General features: G+C 44.6%; 1 long non-coding RNA gene across 1 annotated transcript; it reads right to left on the bottom strand.

Moving 5' to 3' along the window:
- Nucleotides 1-422: 422 nt before the first annotated feature.
- LOC120997224 lies at nucleotides 423-14032 on the bottom strand. Its single transcript, XR_005778126.1, has 3 exons — nucleotides 13947-14032; nucleotides 1107-1144; nucleotides 423-488 (listed from the first exon to the last, which is right to left on the bottom strand). It is a non-coding gene; the product is annotated as an uncharacterized LOC120997224 (long non-coding RNA).
- Nucleotides 14033-15123: the final 1091 nt, after the last annotated feature.

Below are 15123 nucleotides of genomic sequence, written 5' to 3'. Positions count from 1 at the left end.
TTTTTATAAAAAAGATCATGGAAAAAATCATAGTGTCATAGAAAAATCAAACAAAAAGGGTTGACTTTAGAAAAGTATCATACATTGCATAAGGGGTATGTGGAGCACACTATGCACATCAAATACATCTAGTACCAGCTACATAGATAAATAGCAATATGGATAAATAGCATGTCATAGCCTTATATTAGCTAAGTGGACCATGTCATAGTGAAAGCCAGTATCAGCTTGAAGTATTGATGTGTAACACTGTGCTCCATTCACCCATGCCCTGCAGTAATATAGCACACATAAGGTCACCACCTGGACCAAAGGATAATCACATATAGTCATAGCCCCTCATAATATATAGCATATAACCTGGCACATTGAGTATAATAACTTTGTAGATAGTCGTCTGGATCTTGCAGAAGGACATGCCGGTATAATCGCTTGTACTAAGGTCTTGTATAACGGGCCAATATATAAACAAATAGAAGAGGAAAAAGCTGAAAAGAAAGACATCTTGTTAGAGTTATATACACCACAGACTGTACCTGCTCAGACGGATGTGTGTAAGTGGGGCGCTGGATGCATAGTTTGTGTGCTGAGCGGCCGTTCTTAAATATGTATGGGCTGCCTGGAGGTTCCGGTCATGTGAGCGGATGTCATGTGATCATAGGGGCGGGCCTATGCGTTTCACACTGTTGTATGCGTTCCACTGGGAGGTTGCTGGAAGTTCCGGTCATGTGACCACTGGTCACATGATCGCTATGGAAGATGTGTATGCCTTCTAGCTGGTTTTAAACGCAAATGCTGCATTCCATTACAATTTTAAATGGCTAGTCATAAATGGGGAACATTAATGAATATAGAGTTATGTGAAATTATAGCAACTTGGTAATACTATGTTGCTTCTATAGTCTAATTTATGGCGGAGACTATAATGTGGTACAAAGTCAAGGCGTGTTAGATATATTAAATAAAATCATAAATATAAGGAGCTAAGACTATAATCAAGGGTAGGTGGTAGGTAAGAGGTGATGGGGAAAGAGGGGGGGCAGGGAGAAAAAAAAAAAAAAAGGGGGGGGGGAAGGGGGAGGGAGGGAGGGGAAGGTCAGTCTCACCCACACCCGTTGTAGACAAAAAACAATTTTCAGCGAGTCTGTGGAAAGAAGAAAAATATTTAGAACATCTCCAAATATAATAACGACAGATAATAGATACGATATGGTCATCAGATATTGATGAGAGGACATGAGGACCAATTAAATATTGTCTTAAGTATTAATAAAAAAGTCACATTCCCGATTCAAGCCATTTGGTGAAAGTGTTCCTAGTTTATGGATCCAAAAGGCCTCCTTTTGCTTAAGGAGGATGGTCCGATTGCCACCCCTCCTGGGTCGGTCCACTTGTTCCAAAATTTGGAACCGAAGTTGCGATATTTGATGTTTTTTCTCGAGAAAATGATGGGGAATTGGCAGAATTTTCTGTTGGAGTCTGATGGTTGACTTATGTTTACTAATCCTATCTCGCACATGTTGGGTAGTCTCCCCAACATATGCGAGACCACATGGACATTTTATTAAATACACCACGTAACTGGATTCGCAAGTGTAAAACCCCTGAATGGCAAATGTCTGTCCAGTACGTGGATGTGTAACATATTCTCCTTTGGTCACATTGGAACACTGTGCACAGTGCAAGCAAGGATATGTGCCATTGCGCTTACTCCGTAGGTAAGTCTGAGTTGATGGTCTGGTAAGGCTCCCTATGTCTGCTCTGACTAATTTATCCCGAATATTGGGGGGTCTCTTGTAGCAGGTCAAAAGGGGTTGTTGAAATTCCTCTATTTTTGGATAGGATTTAGCTAATACGGACCAATTTTGTTTGAAAGCCTGCTGAATTTTTGGCATGAGTGGATGGTATGTGGTTATACACGCTATCCTCTTTTGATTTGTGGGGCGTGGTTTGCGAGTCTCGCCAAGGTTGTTGAGCGCTTTCTTTAGAATGGTATCAGGGTAACCCCTGTTGTGAAATTTTTTGGTCATGGTCTCAAAACATTTAACCTTAATTGCTTCTTTAGTGACAATTCGGTTGACTCTTGTGTATTGAGATCGTGGTAGGGAGTCTTTTGTAGCTCGTGGGTGACAACTATCATAGTGTAACAAACTGTTACGGTCGGTTGCTTTACTATAGAGATCTATGGTTAGTGTTCCTGCCGGGTCTATTTGGACAAGTAATTTCCTCTTTGCTGGTATGAGAAGTGAAGCCTAGCTCACTGTATATCTGGTTCAGGTTCTCCACAAAATTATTTATGGTGGATATTGGTCCTCTCCAGATACAGAAAACATCGTCTATAAAACGAAACCATACGTCTGCAAATTGGCAGAAGAGGGGATTTGTGTATACAAAATCTTCTTCAAACGCTGCCATAAAGGCGTTGGCATAGGGGGGGGGCCACATTGGACCCCATAGCGGTCCCCCTCTTCTGACCGTAGTAGGTGTCGCCAAACAGAAAAAAAATCTTTTTAAGTATGATCTCCAGTAGTGTTAAACAGAATTCCTGTTGTTGAATAGTTAAACTGGAGTTTTTTTCTAGAAGTCTAGCTGTGGCTTTTATGCCTTTATCGTGTACTATAGACGTGTAGAGGCTGTTTACATCTAAAGTTAATAAGGTACTATCTGGTGTGAGTGTAACGCCCTTCAGCTTTTTAATGAAATCAGATGTATCCAGTATGAAGGATCTTGATGTTTTAGTGAGTGGTGTCAAAATTTTTTCCAGATAAATGGCCAGGGGAGAGAATACTGAGTTAGTTGAAGCGACTATTGGACGTCCTGGAGGGTTAATGAGGCTTTTATGTATCTTGGGTAGTATATAAAATACTGGTGTGATGGGGTTGTATTCGACTAAAAAACTTGCTGTTTTATTGTCTATGATCCCTGTTTTGGAATTTGACTCTATGATGTTGGTAATTAGTGTTTGTATTTGCATAGTGGGGTCTCTTGGTAGTATCTCATATGTCTCGCTATCTGCCAGCTGTCTCATGATCTCCATCATGTAGTCTCTTTTGTCCATAACGACAAGAGCTCCACCCTTATCTGGCTTTCACTATGACATGGTCCACTTAGCTAATATAAGGCTATGACATGCTATTTATCCATATTGCTATTTATCTATGTAGCTGGTACTAGATGTATTTGATGTGCATAGTGTGCTCCACATACCCCTTATGCAATGTATGATACTTTTCTAAAGTCAACCCTTTTTGTTTGATTTTTCTATGACACTATGATTTTTTCCATGATCTTTTTTATAAAAATATTATTATATGTGTTGAATTCTACTGCTATATTTGCGACTATCCAGCTCATGTCCATTATTGTATTATAGATAAAACCGCAGATGAAGGTCCTGCGCGACCGAAACGTACGGTTTCTGCCAAATATGTGTACAATTTGAAAAAGATTGGGCCTATGGATGACAGCATTATATGCTAATGAATAAATGCCCCATTTTTGCAACTCAAAATATTGTGTGCCTCAAATTTACTTATATATTTATTGGCTATCTATAGCCCTTGATTGGCACCTAATCGGAACAAATAGAGTGCGGTTCTCAATTTCTTTAAAAAATAGCAGAGAATCAGGCTTCATGTCACCCACCACTGGAACAGGCCACTGTGAGATATTTAGGCCCCGACACCCAGACAGAGGAGAGAGGTCCCATAGCAGAGAATCAGGCTTCATGTCACCTACCACTGGAACAGGCCACTGTGAGATATTTAGGCCCCGGCACCCAGACAGAGGAGAGAGGTCCCATAGCAGAGAATCAGGCTTCATGTCATAGCAGAGAATCAGGCTTCATGTCACCCACCACTGGAACAGGCCACTGTGAGATATTTAGGCCCCGGCACCCAGACAGAGGAGAGAGGTCCCATAGCAGAGAATCAGGCTTCATGTCACCCACCAGTGGAACAGGCCACTGTGAGATATTTAGGCCCCGGCACCGAGACAGAGGAGAGAGGTCCCATAGCAGAGAATCAGGCTTCATGTCACCCACCACTGGAACAGGCCACTGTGAGATATTTAGGCCCCGGCACCCAGACAGAGGAGAGAGGTCCCATTACAGAGAATCAGGCTTCATGTCATAGCAGAGAATCAAGCTTCATGTCACCCACCACTGGAACAGGCCACTGTGAAATATTTAGGCCCCGGCACCCAGACAGAGGAGAGAGGTCCCATAGCAGAGAATCAGGCTTCATGTCACCCACCACTGGAACAGGCCACTGTGAGATATTTATGCCCGGGACACAGACAGAGGAGAGAGTTCCCATAGCAGAGAATCAGGCTTCATGTCACCCACTACTGGAACAGGCCACTGTCAGATATTTAGGCCTCGGCACCCAGACAGAGGAGAGAGGTCCCATAGCAGAGAATCAGGCTTCACACCATTGGAACAGGCCAGTTTGCGATATTTAGGCCCCTGGCACCCAGACGGAGGAGAGGCTCATTCAACTTTGGGTTGCCCCGCAATATAATGGTAAAATAAAAAAAAAGAGGATTGAATGAACAAGTGCCCTGGAGTACAAGAAAATTTGGTTAAGGGGAGATAGTTATAAATGTCTAATCTGCACAAGGGATGGACAGGTTCTGTGGGATTTATGCCTGGTTAATTTTTAGAACGTCAGCTTGTCCACATTGGCTGTGGACAGGCGGCTGCGTTTGTCTGTAATGACGACCCCTGCCGTACTGAATACACGTTCAGACAAAACGCTGGCCGCCGGGCAGGCCAGCACCTCCAAGGCATAAAAGGCTAGCTCTGGCCACGTGGACAATTTGGAGACCCAGAAGTTGAATGGGGCCGAACCATCAGTCAGTACATGGTGGGGTGTGCACACGTACTGTTCTACCATGTTAGTGAAATGCTGCCTCCTGCTAACACGTTCCGTATCAGGTGGTGGTGCAGTTAGCTGTGGCGTGGTGACAAAACTTTTCCACATCTCTGCCATGCTAACCCTGCCCTCAGAGGAGCTAACCGTGACACAGCTGCATTGGTGACCTCTTGCTCCTCCTCTGCCTTCTCCTTGGGCTTCCACTTGTTCCCCTGTGACATTTGGGAATGCTCTCAGTAGGGCGTCTACCAATGTGCGCTTGTACTCGCGCATCTTCCTATCACGCTCCAGTGCAGGAAGTAAGGTGGGCACATTGTCTTTGTACCGGGGATCCAGCAGGGTGGCAACCTAGTAGTCCGCACACGTTAAAATGTGGGCAACTCTGCTGTCGTTGCGCAGGCACTGCAGCATGTAGTCGCTCATGTGTGCCAGGCTGCCCAGAGGTAAGGACAAGCTGTCCTCTGTGGGAGGCGTATCGTCATCGTCCTCCGTTTCCCCCCAGCCACGCACCAGTGATGGGCCCGAGCTGCGTTGGGTGCCACCCCGCTGTGAACATGCTTCATCCTCATCCTCCTCCACCTCCTCCTCATCCTTCTCGTCCTCCAGTAGTGGGCCCTGGCTGGCCACATTTGTACCTGGCCTCTGCTGTTGCAAAAAACCTCCCTCTGAGTCATTTCTAAGAGACTCGCCTGAAAGTGCTAAAAATGACCCCTCTTCCTCCTTCTCCTTCTGAGCCACCTCCTCTTCCATCATCCCCCTTAGTGTTTTCTCAAGGAGACATAGAAGTGATTTTGTAACGCTGATAACGGCGTCATCGCCACTGGCCATGTTGGTGGAGTACGCGAAACAGCGCAACAGGGCACACAGGTCTCGCATGGAGGCCCAGTCATTGGTGGTGAAGTGGTGCTGTTCCGCAGTGTGACTGACCCGTGCGTGCTGCAGCTGAAACTCCACTATGGCCTGCTGCTGCTCGCACAGTCTGTCCAGCATGTGCAAAGTGGAGTTCCACCTGGTGGGCACGTCGCATATGAGGCGGTGAGCGGGAAGGCCGAAGTTACGCTGTAGCGCAGACAGGCGAGCAGCGGCAGGATGTGAACGCCGGAAGTGCGCACAGACGGCCCGCACTTTATGCAGCAGCTCTGACATGTCGGGGTAGTTGTGAATGAACTTCTGCACCACCAAATTCAGCACATGCGCCAGGCAAGGGATGTGCGTCAAACCGGCTAGTCCCAGAGCTGCGACGAGATTTCGCCCATTATCGCACACTACCAGGCCGAGCTTGAGGCTCACCGGCAGGAACCACTCGTCTGTCTGTTGTTCTATACCCCGCCACAACTCCTGCGCGGTGTGGGGCCTGTCCCCCAAACATATGAGTTTCAGAATGGCCTGCTGACGTTTACCCCGGGCTGTGCTGAAGTTGGTGGTGAAGGCGTGTGGCTGACTGGATGAGCAGGTGGAAGAAGAGGAGGAGGAAGTCGAGTAGGAGGAGGAGGCTACAGGAGGCAAAAAATCCTGCGATCCTTGGCGGCGGAAGGACGTGCGCCAAAGAACTCTTCGCCTGGGGCCCAGCCGCCACTACATTTACCCAGTGTGCAGTTAGGGAGATATAGCGTCCCTGGCCGTGCTTACTGGTCCACGTATCTGTGGTTAGGTGGACCTTGCCACAGATGGCGTTGCGCAGTGCACACTTGATTTTATCGGATACTTGGTTGTGCAGGGAAGGCACAGCTCTCTTGGAGAAGTAGTGGAAACAACATACTGTGGGACAGCAAGCGAAATGAGCTGTTTGAAGCTGTCTGTGTCCACCAGCCTGAATGACAGCATTTCATAGGCCAGTAGTTTAGAAATGCCTGCATTCAGGGCCAGGGATCGAGGGTGGCTAGGTGGGAATTCACGCTTTCTCTCAAATGTTTGTGAGATGGAGAGCTGAACGCTGCCGTGTGACATGGTGGAGATGCTTGGTGACGGAGGTGGTGGTGTTGGTGGTACATCCTCTGTTTGCTGGGCGGCAGGTGCCAACGTTCCTCCCGAGGTGGAGGATGTGGCCGAGGCAGCAGCAGAAGAGATAGCAGGGGGAGCCTGAGTGAGTTCCTTGTTTTTAAGGTGTTTACTCCACTGCAGTTCATGCTTTGCATGCAGATGCCTGGTCATGCAGGTTCAGAACGTTAATGCCTCGCTTCAGGCTCTGATGGCACAGCGTGCAAACCACTCGGGTCTTGTCGTCAGCACATTGTTTGAAGAACTGCCACGCCAGGGAACTCCTTGAAGCTGCCTTTGGGGTGCTCGGTCCCAGGTGGCGGTGGCCAGTAGCAGGCGAACTCTCTTGGCGGTGGGTGTTCTGCTTTTGCCCACTGCTCCATTTTTTGCTACGCTGTTGGCTCGGTCTCACCACTGCCTCTTCCTCTAAACTCTGAAAGTCAGTGGCACGACCTTCATTCCATGTGGGGTCTATGACCTCATCGTCCCCTGCATCGTCTTCCACCCAGTCTTCCTCCCTGACCTCCTGTTCAGTCTGCACACTGCAGAAAGACGCAGCAGTTGGCACCTGTGTTTCGTCATCATCATAGACGTGCTGAGGTGGTATTCCCATGTCCTCATCATCAGGAAACATAAGTGGTTGTGCGTCAGTGCATTCTATGTCTTCCACCGCTGGGGAAGGGCTAGGTGGATGCCCTTGGGAAACCCTGCCAGCAGAGTCTTCAAACAGCATAAGAGACTGCTGCAGACCTTGAGGCTCAGACAGTTTCCCTGATATGCATGGGGGTGATGTGACAGACTGATGGCTTGGTTTTCAGGCGCCATCTGTGCGCTTTCTGAAGAAGACTGGGTGGGAGATAATGTGAACGTGCTGGATCCACTGTCGGACACCCAATTGACTAATGCCTGTACCTGCTCAGGCCTTACCATCCTTAGAATGGTATTGGGCCCCACCAAATATCGCTGTAAATTCTGGTGGGTACTGGGACCTGAGGTAGTTGGTTCACTAGGACGTGTGTCTGTGGCAGAACGGCCATGTCCTCTCCCAACACCAAAGGGTCCACTAACACCACCACGACCATGTCCGCATCCCTTACTAGATGTTTTCCTCATTGTTACCGTTCACCACAATAAGAAAAAAATTATTTGGCCCAATGTATTGAATTCAAATTCAGGCCTTTTTTTACAGGCACCTAACACTATCTGGCTATCTATTTATGTACCGTACTACACTAATACAGGCACAGCAGTAACCACAGATTTAGGGGAATATCAAATGTAGGCCTAGTATTTAGGCCCTGGATGAAAGGTATCCTTTTACGGACAGAATTACACTTGGAGATGCACGGTAGCGTGTGAAGTTATTGAGGATGACCCTATCAGCACTTGAATTTGCACCTTGAATGTAATATACCCTTTTACGGACAGAAATACACTATGAGATGCACAATAGTGCATGCAAATTTAAAGGCTTATGCTTTCAGAAATTGTAATTTAACACTTTGTGTAATATACCCTTTTACGGAACAAAATACACTTGGAGATGCACGCTGAGTGTAATATACCCTTTTACGGACAGATTTACACTTTGCCTGCAACAGCAGAAACCACTGATTTAGGGTATTGCTATTTGGGCAATTGAATTTCACCCCAGAAAAAAATATATCCTTTGCCAGACAGCAGACAGTATTACACTTGGCTAGCCACAGCTGGAACACCAGATTTAGGGGATTGCTATTTTTGCAAGTGAATTTCACCCCTCAATAAAATATAGAAAATTCTATCCTGAGTTTCTAGGGGTGCACAGCCAAGCCCCTGATGTAGGATATAGCAAAAAAAAAATCCTACTATTGATGGTTAAATGGACTTGGTGGCAGCTTGTGCTGGCGCACCACAAGACACAAAATGGCCTCCGATCACCCCAGAAAAAAGTGACAGAAAAACGCTCTGGGCAGCCTAAAAACAGTGAGCAATTAACTAGCAGAAGTTGAATGATTCACAGCTGTAGATGAATCACTTCATTAAGTGTTTTTGCTGAGTTAATCCCTGCCTAATCTCGCCCTAACAGCAGCTGCATCCTCTCCCTACACTAATCAGAGCAGAGTGACGTGCGGCGCTACGTGACTCCAACTTAAATAGAGACTGGGTCACATGCTGAACTGGCCAATCACAGCCATGCCAATAGTAGGCATGGCTGTGATGGCCTCTTGTGGCAAGTAGTATGTTGCTTGTTGATTGGCTGCTTTGCAGGCTTTCAAAATGCGCCATAGAAATCGCTGAACAACGAACCCGAACCTGAATTTTTACGTACATGTTCCGGTTCGGGTCCGTGTCACGAACACCCCAAAATTCTATAGAGTTCGGGTTCGCTCATCCCTACCAAGGAGGGATCACAGTGCCGATAACACGGCCAGACATGTGATCACTCATTGGATGAGAGGCACACAACCCTGTATTTCGAGAAAGCCGAAAATTTCTAACTCAGCATTCAATCCCGCTGGGATCATACTGCCAAAGTCGTAAATTTGTCTCGATTCAGCTCTGGACATTCTCTCAATGTGTTTTCCTCCTCTCCAGTGTTTGTCTATCTTCTCCAATGCCATAAAAGTCAGTCCCTTAGGGTCCTGGTTATGGACTTCATTAAAGTGCTTCGAAAGTGAGTGTTTTAAATATCCTTTCTTAATATTGGATAGATGTTCGGATATCCTCACCTTCAAAGTTCTTTTTGTTCTACCAATGTACTGTTTGGAGCACGGGCATTGGATAAGATAGACAACACTGGTCGAATTGCAGGTAAGGAAGTGGTTGATCTCCCATAAAAATGAATTTTGAGTTGATTGTACCTTTTTTATGCTTCTTGGGGCTTTGGTAATTTTACAACCTGCACATTGGCCACATCTGTAAAAGCCTTTGAGTTTTATCCAGTTTGTTATTCCCGGAGTCTTGTTAGATTTTGGTTTAATTGATGGAGCAATTTTCATACCCAAATTAGGTGCTTTCGTGTACGTGATCTGCGGTCTCACTGGCATTAATGTGCCTATAATTTTTTCTTGTAACAGGTGGTGCCAGTGTCGCTTCACTATTTCTTCCACCCCCCCTATATTGTGTGGTATATGGGAGGATCATTCTAAATTGGGATTCCACCTGGGTTTTCTGAACTGATTTTACTGTAAGCAAAGAGCTCCTAGATAGGCTTCTCACATTCTCTAACGCTCCCTCTAACACTGGACTAGGATATTGTTTCATCACAAACTTGTTTTTCAAAATCAAGGCCTCTGCTTTAAACTAGGAGTCTTCGGTACAGTTACGTTTTAATCGACGGAACTGTCCAAATGGGACGTTTAGCAGCCAATTCGGCAGATGGCAGCTTGAATGTAGGATGAAAGAATTCCTGGCTGTCGATTTTTGATAGGTTTTGCATATATACCTATTTTCCTTTTTCATAATTGACAGATCTAGGAACTCTGTTTCCACTAAATTAATATTGGCAGTAAAAACTAGGTTAAGATCATTAATATTCAATCTGGATATAAAAGTTCGTAAGGCTTCTTCTTTTCCCTTCCAAATCAAAATAACATTGTCTATATATCGGAGCCAGAGCACCAGGTCGCCCCCCCGATATGGTTCAATGACAACCTGCTCCCACTGAGCCAGGAACAAGTTGGCATAAATGGGGGCGAACCTGGTGCCCATGGCAGTCCCTCTCACCTGAAGCTAGAAGCTGTCCTCAAAATATAAATAGTTATGTTGTAAAATGTGTCTTATTCCTTCTAGAATAAAATCAATCTGTTCTGATCTCATCATCTTATTTTTCTGTAATTGTGCGTTTATGGCTTCTATACCCTGTTTATGGTCTATCACAGTATAGAGCGATTGGATATCCAGGGTTGTCATTATCTAGTCAGGCTTTGCCTTTAGTCCTTCCAATATGTCGATAACTTGGGTAGTGTCTCTCAAGTAAGATAATGTAGTTTTTACTAGGGGTTGTAGCCAGGTATCTACATATCTAGAAAGGTTGGCTGTTAAGGAGCCTATCCCTGATATTATGGAGCGGCCTGGAGGTCAGTTTTTATAATATCCAATTTTATTACAATTTCATTGTCGAAAAATATATATTAATGAATTGTGATCTTTTGTATATGACCCACATAAATTGAGTGCCAGCCTTATTATTTAGTATTGGTTCCAATTATTTTGATATTGGGTAGTTGATACATGGAAAGGGAAATAATTATTGGTTGCTGATCAGTAAAATACAATCCTGGAATGTAACATGACTTACGGTTATCAGGTGTTCTGTCTCTTTGGTGCTGTTAGTATTAATGGTACACATTTTCTACAATTGCATCAAACTTCTGGTAGTTCGAAAACTGCACCACACCTCTTTCTCACTCGAACATGCGCACTTTAGCAATTTTTACTTTCGGATTATCGCGTTACTATAACATGAATGAATATAGCGAATACTATTTCAAGAATATTTGATGAATATTCGCCAATATGTTATTGAAATATATAGAATATAGCCCCTGCCGCGCTCATCAATCACTACATATCATTCATTTGGGTTGGCTTGATAGAATTGTTGAATATGTAGAATATAGCGCTATATTCGTAATTGACGAATATAGCACTATATTCGACATATTCGACAATTCTACCAAGCCAACCCAATAGGAAAGTTGCTTCACGCCCTTACTCGATTCGATTAACTCGAATATTTAATTGACGATTTTTCGAATAAGATAAACTACAGTATATTTAATATAAAGAATATTGTAATTCAGTACTGACAGAGATATTTTAGCCTTATCACATTGCCCACAATGACACTAATAGTCTCAGGTGGAAAAATAAAAATAAAATGAATATTCGTTTTATCAAATATATATCAATATATTCTAAATATTCTCGAATTAGCGAAGTCCCGATATTCTAAAGAAAAATTTGTTATTCGAATATTCGCGCTCAACACTATCTGGCAAGTGTTCATCCCTTCAGGATTGAACAAAATGGGGAAGTATGTAGGAAGGCACAAGAGACCGTCGTTGACGGGAGGTATGTGTCACCAACGTTCCTGGCCTCGGTGTAGTAAGAGCCAGTTTTCATGTGTCAGCAGCAGTTGCTGTTTGACACCTTGCTATTTATTATAGCTGTAATAGCTGATCTGGGACGGCTCTTACTGGGAGTAGTAAAAGTGCTGGGTGGGTGACTACTCCCCATGTTCCAGGCCGGGTCTTGACTGGCCTATATAAAAAACCCAGCCAGCATTGTCAGCTGGTGGTAATTACCTCTCTCTCTGACAGAGGAGCTCTGGCAAACGCTGGATTGGGATCTGAGCCATGTGCTAGGGTAGAGGCCTGAGTTTGGAAGGTCTGCTCTGTCCTGAGCAATGCTGATCGGGTGTGAACTGACACCTAGGATAACAGGTGACTCTATTGTTGTATGAACTGTCTAGGTGTGAACGAACACAAAAACTGCAAATGGACTGTTGTACTGTTTAGTTGCCATAAGTGTGAATAAAACACTGACGTGTTTGAGTTACAAACTGGTCTTCGCCTCTATATTGCGTCCGCTTGTCCTGTCTACCAGAGAGAATCTCCACAATACATACAGCACCAGAACCAAGCCTATAATTCAAATACAGCAGCAGAACTAAGACCACTACATACATACAGCACCATAACCAAACATATACGTCAAACACACCACCAGAACCAAGTTCACCGCATGAAAACAGCACCAGAACCAAGCATATTGGTCAAATACAGAAACAGAACCAAGTTCACTGCATTAATACAGCACTAGAACCAAGCCTCCAAGTCAAATACAGCAACAAATTCAATAAATATAGCACCAGAACTAAACCTATAAGTCAAATACACGGTCCAGCAAAGGCATAACCCTAAATAATAAATAATTTTAATAGTACTCATACAAAAAACAATATGTCCTAAAATGTCCATGCATAAAGGTGTCCATCAAAATATGGGAGTGGGGAATAAATGACCCTAATAATGATTCCTAAAGCTAGGCCCTGTGCCCAGGGGCGACTCCTGATGGTGGAGACCCCCCGTCCTCGAACCTTACTAGCAGCTCCTAGTTAACCCTGCAATGTATGGGCTAATGATAAATCTAGTGGTGGACTAGGTTTAGGCACGGACAAAAAGGATATATGAAGATGCACGGTGTATACAACCCTATTGGTAAATTATACCAAAAGGTACACAGTGCAGCTGACTAACTAACACAAAAACGACACCTAAAAAGATAACTGATAGTGACACAGACGTATCTGTGTTCAACCCCAACGCGTTTCCCCCACTGTGTGGGATCATCAGGGGGTAAATGGATTAATATTAAATGATTACAATGATAAATGTCCAACGGAGGGAGGCCCAGTTGGGACAACCACGATACGCCCGTAGGACAGACAAGGGTGTCAAATGATAGTCAAAGGTAAAGTTTAAAAAATTGGACCAGATGACCTTACTGGGAGAAACCAAGGGAGGAAAAAGCAAACAGCAGCAGTCATGGTATTTTAGGGCACGTAATATTGGTGTTTTGGAACCAGGATGGGTACCTGTAGGAAAAAGAGAAAAGCATACAATTGTATGTATACACATCTACCTGTAGCCAAACACCATAATAAAAAACGTGAGGGACCATCAACAAAACGAGGGGCCTCATTCAAGAGGGTCACTCACTGTGTCCATAGGAGATATTCCATGTATACAGATATATACAACCCCGCTCACAGACAAGGCCTAGGTTGGCCTCACTGATAAACTAAAGCCAGGTGGTGTTCACAAATACAGGTGTATTTGGAAATAGCAGACAACGGTAAACTGAAACAAATTGAGGTGACCAATAAATGGAGAGATAAGCTAATAAGACCTTCATAGTATAGCCTAAACAAGGCAAAAAAGCATACCTTACAAAAGCGTAATGATTCAAATCAGACAGACACCTTGGATAAAGATGCTATCAATCCTGCATCCCCTATATAACAAAAGCATATGATCAGGCGTTTGTTCCCATAACAACATCAAAGTCTGCTCCACACATAGCCATGTAGTAGCTGGGGTTACTCACTGTTAGTGCCACCAAAAACGCTTATCCTCCCATGATTGATGATAACTTCTCCCAGGGTCCAACAATTTGCCATAGAGAGCCACCCCCTCTTATACTGGATACCTCCCAATCAAGGGTAATGAATGACCCCATGTGACAGCTAGGCTAGACCGGCATCCGTCTCTCGTCAGCTGGTAATGATAATGTGCGTTCCACAGTGGAACGCACGCTGTACAAGAGACTTCCGGTTGCGGCCCCCGGATATGACGTCTGGGAGCCTGCGCTTCAGAGTGAAGCGCAACTCAGCTCTGAGATAGTGGAGACTGTGTGTGGCGTCCGATTTAGACGTCATAACCCGTGGACATGCGTTCCACAGTGGAACGCACGTCGGCCGGACCGTTGAAAAAGGTGCAGCTGGAATATACTTAAGGCATAGATACCATAATATAATAAATATGGCACCAAAACCAACCCCTAGTGATAGAGAGGAGATCAGGTATCTCTCAATGAGGAGTTATTAACCAGATTATAATGCCTTATGAGTGAGAGGTGTAAAAAATAGCTTATGGGGAGTGGCTGAACCGAGGGTATAACATAGGACAACTATAAATTTGCAGTATTAATACGATAATAGATATATATATATATATATATATAAGATAACAAGATAAGTGAAAAAATATATAATAATTCACTGTCCATGATAGTAACATATCGGTGCTTCGCGCAAAGTATATAGGGACAGAACGATCAGCCGAACCCATAGGTTACAAGGGAATAAAGGGAGGGGATAGGGGTAAGGGAAGAGGGAGACAAGAGAATATATCAGGGATATGCCAAAGGGCCAGAAAGCAAAACTGGTCACAAAAAACAAGAGAATGTGAGTCTTTCATTGAGCCCGTGGGGGGATTGGGACCGGAGCCTATGAATCCATTCGCTTTCTTTTTGTAGAATCCTCCTGTCCCAATCGCCCCCACGGGGAGATGGACGAACTACATCAAGAACAGTAAAGCGGAGGGACCTCGGATCTCCATCATGGACCTCATTCACATGTGTCGCAATCGGGGTCGCCTCCTTTTTCTTCACGTCATTTACATGTTCAAGAATTCGCCTTCTAAATTCTCTGACTGTCTTGCGGACATAGTCCAGAGGACAACTACATTGACACAAGTATACTAGGCCCTTAGATCTGCAATTA

The sequence above is a fragment of the Bufo bufo genome, chromosome 4 (assembly GCF_905171765.1).
Source record: "Bufo bufo chromosome 4, aBufBuf1.1, whole genome shotgun sequence".
NCBI lineage: Eukaryota > Metazoa > Chordata > Amphibia > Anura > Bufonidae > Bufo > Bufo bufo.
The sequence above is the reverse complement of the archived record's forward strand: the minus strand, read 5'-3'. Positions and strand labels throughout refer to the sequence as shown.